The following is a 7,500-nucleotide window of genomic DNA, read 5'->3' on the forward strand; positions in this document are numbered from 1 at the left end:
ATGATGATGATGATGATGATGCAGATGAATGAAGCGGCTGTTCCATAAATCAACCCAAGAAGCAGCTGCTGGTCTTCAGAGGAAAAGGAAGAGAAAACAAAAGAGCATTTTTAAAAGTGATGAACTGTCGAGAGCTGAGACCCAGTCTGTGGTGGGACAGTCAAGCTTGTACACGTCATCATCATCACTTAACTTTAGATTTTGGTTTTCAGAGAAATACTTTAACGTGTATTGTTCTATATTATCACGGCGTGTGACAGCTTTAGTTACAAATCAGGATCAAACAGATTAAAGTCTCTGACATCATTCTGTTTGAACTGGACATGAAACAGCTGGTGTTGTGGTGGCAGAGACTCGCTTTACTCTGATTATGTTCAATAATCTGTGAAACTTTGTGATTTCAGTGATACCTGAGTTTGTGGGTGGTGCTGATGTTGCGTTTGCTGGAAAGGGTGTAGAAGCTGATTGTCCTGTAAAATGATGAGATTAATCAAGTTAACTGAATTCACTCATGTTACTTTTTCATGGTTATAAAAACTAATCTTGGTTAAACTTTGACCCTGATGTGCCATCTATGTGCAGGACTGTTATTTAACCCATTAAAGTGATGGAGGTGTGCGCTCGTGCTGTTTAATTCCCACAGGCCCTGAAGAGAACCTGATCTTTGAAAACAGACACAAACAGAACAACAGTGACAAAGTGTGACGTTACCTGGAGAGATCACCGTCAGCTGCACCGCTGGTTTGTTATTACACAGGTATCTCCCAGAGTCTGACGCAGCAGGCCTCAGGATGATCAGCCACTTATCAGCTGATGACATGAATCGTGTGTCATTGATGAGTCTTCTCACGCTGTTACCGTCAGCGGTGAGTATGTCAACTATCCTTCCTCTGTTCTCTCTGCTCCACGTCACCTTACCCTCCACAGGGTGAGGACAGCGCAGGGTGACGGACTCCTTGTTTCTGATGATATCATGTTTGATTCCTGCAAAAGACATATACATTATATATACTGTATATATGTACCTACACTGGCTCTTGCTTTGTCTTGAAAGATGCTTTTAAAACAACCGTGTGATCCCGAAGTTCACCCTGATAATGTCCTGGTCAAAAAGGACCCAACGTCATTTGAGTGTTTTTTAAAGTACAAATCTTCAATCAATACAGTTTCACACCTTAGTTTTACTTAAGATTAACACATTAACACAAAATGTACCTTTCATTTTGCAATTTAGGGCCACCAGACCTCATTTACATAAAGTACACTCTGTTTTTGAGCGAAAACAAAATATTGAAATCTCCAAAGGTTGATTGTGTTCATCTGGACGTAGCGTTCTGTGGGAGAAACGATTCGTCATCAGGTGACGTCTTCAGTCTCAGCTGACTGCAGGTTTCAATCTTATAAACAGTACAAGATAAAACATATTGAAACGTTTAGATTATTTTGACTATCGGACTAACCACAGAGGGCTGTGTGTTAACTTTAGTGAGAAGGTTTGGCAGCACATAATCACAGCTGTGGTCCTCTGGGCTCAAAATGTCCCCCTCTGGTTTGATACTTAATTAATATGAAGTGGATTTTCCCCCACTTTTAATTAAAACTTAATTCAAACATTTTGACACTATTTCTTTATTCCATTACAAATGTAAGTCTCATAAAACCTCATTTAAATAAACTTTTCTTTGTTTTCGGGTAAAAAATGAATTAAATCATCAGTTATCGTGAGGATCGTTTCACATCCAGAGTCGGCTGCTTTAACAGATGATCACAGACGGGTTTATGTCAAAGTTAATTTAGAAAGCTGTTTTTAAACTACTTCAAGTTTTTTACTGGCAGCAAATAATCACATCACACAACTCGCGTGTCCTGACTGCAGGACAGATGGTTTGCCATCGTACACTAGCATGTTCCATGTACAGCTGGACCTGCATCACATGCTGCCCATGTTTTTGTCTCAAAGTTCCCTGGTTTCCTTGGATGTTCTGTTGGACAGAGTCCTCTGAAGGGGACTTGGTGCTCATACAGTCGCATCAGTACCAGGATCTTACATCACAGCAGGAGGAACACCCACTTGTTCCATGCACCTCAAATGGGAGCACGTTTGTGTCATGAACGATGATCATCTATTGTGTCTTTATCAAGAAATTATATCCTTTTTGTGCTTCTGTGATTAATCTTGTGTCACCTTTAAAACTTCTCTACCAGACTCAGGATGTCATAAACTGGCCGTAGCGACTCTACTGGATGCGCGGCAGTAAGAATCAACACACCCACATATGCCTACAGCTGCATTCGGTCCATTTTTCTTCCTCTCTTGTTGTCCCTCCTTGTTCATCATTGAGTTGGCTGTAGAGCAGGTCATCTGCTAATTGGATGGTTGTTGGTTCACTCTGTGTGCTCTAGTCTGGAGTTCTTACCAAGGTGTCCTTGGGCAAGTTACTGAACCCCAACTTGGTCTCTGATGCATCCATCAGCATGTGAACGTTAAAAAGCAGAATACAAGCAGAATACACTGTGTGTAATGCTTTCAGTACTCGAGTAGAAAAGCAGCTGAAGGAGTATGGGACCTGGCACATGTGCTTGGACTGTGGTAGATCATCTTTCTCTGAGGCACATGAGAGAGTCATGCATCGTCTGTCACTGGGAAGGTTAGAAGACCAGATCAGTGTTTCCTCACATTACTGCAAATATAGGTAACATGTTGATTCTTCCTCCTCATTATATTAGAGGACGATATGTGTATTGTTCTACTGGTCATTACACAACATGGTAAAAATACTTTCTGTGTATGTGTAGGTCGACCTTACAATATGAAGCACATCGAGGCGGCTGTTGTTGTGATTCGGTGCTGTATAAAGAAAATTGAACTGAATGTAGACCTGCCTCCTCATTGTGCGGCCTGTTTTGTTGTTGTTGTGGTTGTTATGACCTTTGCATGACCCCACACATCAGTGATCCAAGATCAAAGATGTTTGAAAGCAGTTTGGTGTGACAGCGTGACCCTTTGCAACACTTTGGGGTCACTTTTGACCCCTGAGGACCACAGGTGTTAGTAAATCCATTAAAAACCCCATAAATAAATCAAATTACTTAAAACTTATTCCAGTCATGCATAGCATAGTGCTCAATAGCTCCTGTTATTTTCAGACCATTTGATGAATAAAAGCAATTTTTTGATGGCGAAAAAATGACCTGAGGACAACACGAGGGTTAAACCCAAACTCAACTTTGACCCTGAACACATCTCTACTGAGCTTAATAGATTTTCTTTTCCAGTCAAACATCTCAAATATTCCCAAGGTGTAAATGGGTTTGAAGTCTGCTGTATTTCATGTTGAGATCGACATATACAAATACACCGGTTAATACTGACATGTAAAGAACGGCTGCTGGATTATCTGAATGAAACTCTGAGATGTTCTTACCTGCTGTGATGTTACAGCCCAGAAAAAAGGCAAAGAGGCAGCAGCAGATATTCACTCTCATCATGGTCACGACTCGGACATCTGCAGAAGGTTGACCGGCATTTATCTCTGCTGGAAGAGGAACTAAGCTCATCCTCCCGTACGGGCCGGCCTTCTTTTGTGGTTGATGAGCACTGATGAAGTTCCTGTTAGAGCTCAGTATGAAATCATATTTCTCATCATGTAAGACTTACATCCAAGGACGCTTCCATTTTTAGTTTCCTGACCACTGACTCGTAACAAAGGGAGTTTTTAGAAAAAGCTGTTTATGGAAAAACTGAAGAAATGACTGTGATCACAATCTAAACATAGAAAGTTAAAGGAAATAAATGAAAACACATTTTGTGTCACACCAACATCAAGTTAAGACGGTAATCGGTGGAAAAACGTGTCACTGCGGCGCCATAGCGAGGCTCGTCACGAATGACTGAGCTGTTATCATGTAGCATCATCATGACTTTGAAGTCTGATCTCAGAGAGCTTTTAACAAAGGTTCAGAGCATCGTGACAACAAACACTTTGAATACTGTAAATTTGTTGAATGGTCTTTGTTTCTGAGCCTCGTATGGAGCCACAGTGGAGACACTGGCTGATACAGCATGTGACTGTCCAGAGTTTCACTGGACAGAAGACTTTCTCTGATGGGAAGCAGATCGGCTGAGACGCATAAGAAAAAGGCGATGAAAACCAAAAAGCAAATACAAAACACTGAGAGGGCAGCGCAGTAAGTGACTAGCTGAAGATAACTTTGAAGTGACTGTGAGAAAAACTGACGGACTGAAACTTCCCCTACAACGAGCGAGGATGAGTCAATGAACCGAGGCAGACGCAGTCATATATTTACAGGAGGATGATTTGAGCACATCACCCCTGTATGTGGCTACCTTGTCAGGTTCGAGCAGATTTTAAGGTCACCTACAAGGCTTTAAACGGACTGACACCTTCATACCTCTCTGATCTTTTGCACCCTTATGCTCCCCCCGTGCGCTCCGATCTCAGGACTCTGGCCTTGTAAAGGTTCCTACAGCCAGAAAAAAACGTGTTTTTCTTTTCGTGCCCCTTTTTTGTGGAACAGCCTCCCTCCAGATATCAGGCAGGCTGCTCTGTGGAGCTTTTAAAGTCAAGTTGAAGACCCTCTTGTTCACCCGGTCTTACATGTCTTAATTCTTTGCCTTTTAGTTTTTTTGATTTTTAGCGTTTTTAACTTTTATTATGTTTAAACTTGTTATTGTGTTTTAACTTGTATTGCTTTGCATCACTTTTATTTATTTGTCTCTTTCAAATAGCTGTACAGCACTTTGTCTGAAAGCGCTTTATAAACAAAGTTATTATGATTATTATTATTACACGTGGTGGGCTGAGTCATAACTGAATCAAAACAGACATGGAGACATGACAGGACAGACGAGACGCTGATGACACATAGATGGACACAGACGGGACAAACATGAACCAAAAGCTGAAAGTTACAAACCCAAAAATAAGAGTGTCAGTATACAAACACCTGCCAGTTAGTCGAATTACCCACAGTGATAATACAGCTGCATTTTCCAGGCATTTATCATATCTGTGTGTGTGATGACATCACATGTGAATTAACAATAACCAATGTTTAAAAAAGCTGATGATCCCAACATGCGACTTTAACCCTAATATAACCCTTATTTTCATACTTCACCAAACATCTTCACAACCCTCGTCCACATTTCTAGTGTTGCTTTGCCATTGCTAACTCCCAGTAAGGGTGCTAATTGACCCACACAGCAAAATTGATATGGCCCGGATCTGGCCCACACAATGTGCTTACACATGACCCACATACCACAATGAATGACGGCCCTTTGGTGGCCCAGGTCTGGTTTGCCAGATGTGGCCCACACCTGCGCCAGCACAATGCCAGTTGCAGACACAGTGGTGGCCCTGTGCTGGCCCGTGTGTGTGTGTGTCTGTTTCACTGTTCGACTTAATAAAAGAAGTTACATAAAATAAATAAACGGTGATCCACAGACAGAGATTCGTGTTTTCCTCTGTGACTGAAGTGAAAACAGTGAATGTTCATGTGAAAATGTGACAAAGATAAATGTAATAAAGTGACTGAAACATGAAGCTAATTATACCCACATGTGATAGAATGTGAATTCTTCATGTCGAGAATAACAAAGAGAATGTGATGAAGTGAGGGGGAACCACGAGCACCAGGGTCAACAGGGGAACCGTTAACAGGTGGGACTGATGCTACTGATGTTCTTCTTACAGGTCAGCAGGGAGAACATCTGGATGGTTTAGTTAGTTCTGGGCGCGTTCCCTCACCACCAGAACCCTGCATCATCTACTGGGTAAGACTCATAGGATCAGGGACTAGGACCTCTTTATCAGTTATACACTTAACTATTAGCTACTAAAACAGGTCTTTAGACCGGACACCCACTTAGTCCAGACAGGAACCTCAAAGGTTAAATCATGTGATATGATGATATGATCACATGATACACGATGGCTGCATTCCAGCAAAGTCCCCTCTTTGGGTTTGAGTACATTATATATTTAATCTGTTTACATAGAGAGACCAATGTCTGGCTGGTTTAAGGCCTCCAGAGTAGCACTAGCTGAGTTAGCATTCAAGCTAAAAACAATCCCATCATTTGATTTTCTTAAGAAAGTGAAAATAAAGGCAGACAAAGTGTTTGTGATGCAGAGAAAATGTATTTATTTTTTCTCTTTCAACAAAATAGCATGAAGATGATTCGTGGATTATTTAAATGAAAACCAGTGAACTGAAAAAGCCAAATTAGCTGAAGTGTCCAGGAAGAGGCAGAAACTGTAGAGCCGAGCAGGACGTCCATCACAACCCTGCGAGGAAACACCAGAGGACAGCAAGCATCAGTTTACAGGAAGCTCACAGAAACATCACCGCCGTCCAACACTGAGGGGAAGCTGCGTTCTGTTTCTCAGGTGTGTCTGTGACAGATGTGCCATATCTATGCTGGTTACAACATAACTGGATGAAGATGCTGATCCCAGTTCAGTCTTTACCGTTCTGGTTTCTGGCTTCTGCTGGGCGGGGCTCCTGTTTCTGTATCTGCTGAACTGCGAAAGTCACAAACAAACAGATAAATGATCATATCGTGTTTCATTTATCATTTATTCCTTTTGTGGAATAAAATATAAATTTGTGGACAAATTGATGTTGTAACCTTTAAGACTTGAATGTAGAAGCTAAGATGTTAATCATTAGATTATTTTTTCCTACAGACTTCTTTGTAATTCAACGTCTTTGAGCAAAGAGTCAGATGTGCAGGCAGGCAGACATCTTCACTAACGGTGGTTCATCTAAATCATGATGAGTCACAGTGGCTCTGAGCCTCTGATCTACCTTTTCTCCAGGCAACAACAGCCATGCTGATCGTGATGAATAATAAGAGCAGTACAATCATCATATGATAACACACATGGCACTGGCAAGCAGCAGCTGGAAGACAGAGAAACATTTCATCACCCGTCTGTGGAGAGACTGAAGGAGACTCGAGTCCCCCGGCTGATCTCTGCTGACATAAGATAAGATAAGATAACCTTTATTAGTCCCACACGTGGGAAATTTGTTTTGTCACAGCAGGAAGTGGACAGTGCAAAAGTTATGAGGCAAAAATTAGAATACAATAAGAATAAATACAGTACACAGCTGTACAGAATAGAATAAATAAAATAAAATACTATATACAGTAGAATAAAATAGAATACGAATGCTATATACAACTGAGTAAAAATACAACGATGCCAGAAAAGATTATTGCACTTAGTGTTATTGCACATGTGTGGATGTGTGTGTTTGTTCAGTTAAAGTCTTTGTTGTGGAGTCTGACAGCAGTGGGGAGGAAAGACCTGCGAAATCTCTCCGTCCCACACCGTGGGTGCCGCAGTCTCCCACTGAAGGAGCTGCTCAGTGCTGTCACAGTCTGCTGCATGGGGTGGGAGAGTTGTCCAACAGGGATGACAGCTTAGCCGCCGTTCTCCTGTCACTCACCACCTCCACTGGGTC

General features: G+C 41.7%; 1 long non-coding RNA gene across 1 annotated transcript; it reads right to left on the reverse strand.

Moving 5' to 3' along the window:
- Positions 1-13: 13 nt before the first annotated feature.
- Positions 14-964, reverse strand: LOC106633756. The gene is made up of 3 exons (XR_001337115.2): positions 712-964; positions 411-470; positions 14-73 (listed from the first exon to the last, which is right to left on the reverse strand). It is a non-coding gene; the product is annotated as an uncharacterized LOC106633756 (long non-coding RNA).
- Positions 965-7,500: the final 6,536 nt, after the last annotated feature.

This window comes from Haplochromis burtoni, unplaced genomic scaffold (assembly GCF_018398535.1).
Source record: "Haplochromis burtoni strain Fernald_Lab_line unplaced genomic scaffold, NCSU_Asbu1 Contig_394, whole genome shotgun sequence".
NCBI lineage: Eukaryota > Metazoa > Chordata > Actinopteri > Cichliformes > Cichlidae > Haplochromis > Haplochromis burtoni.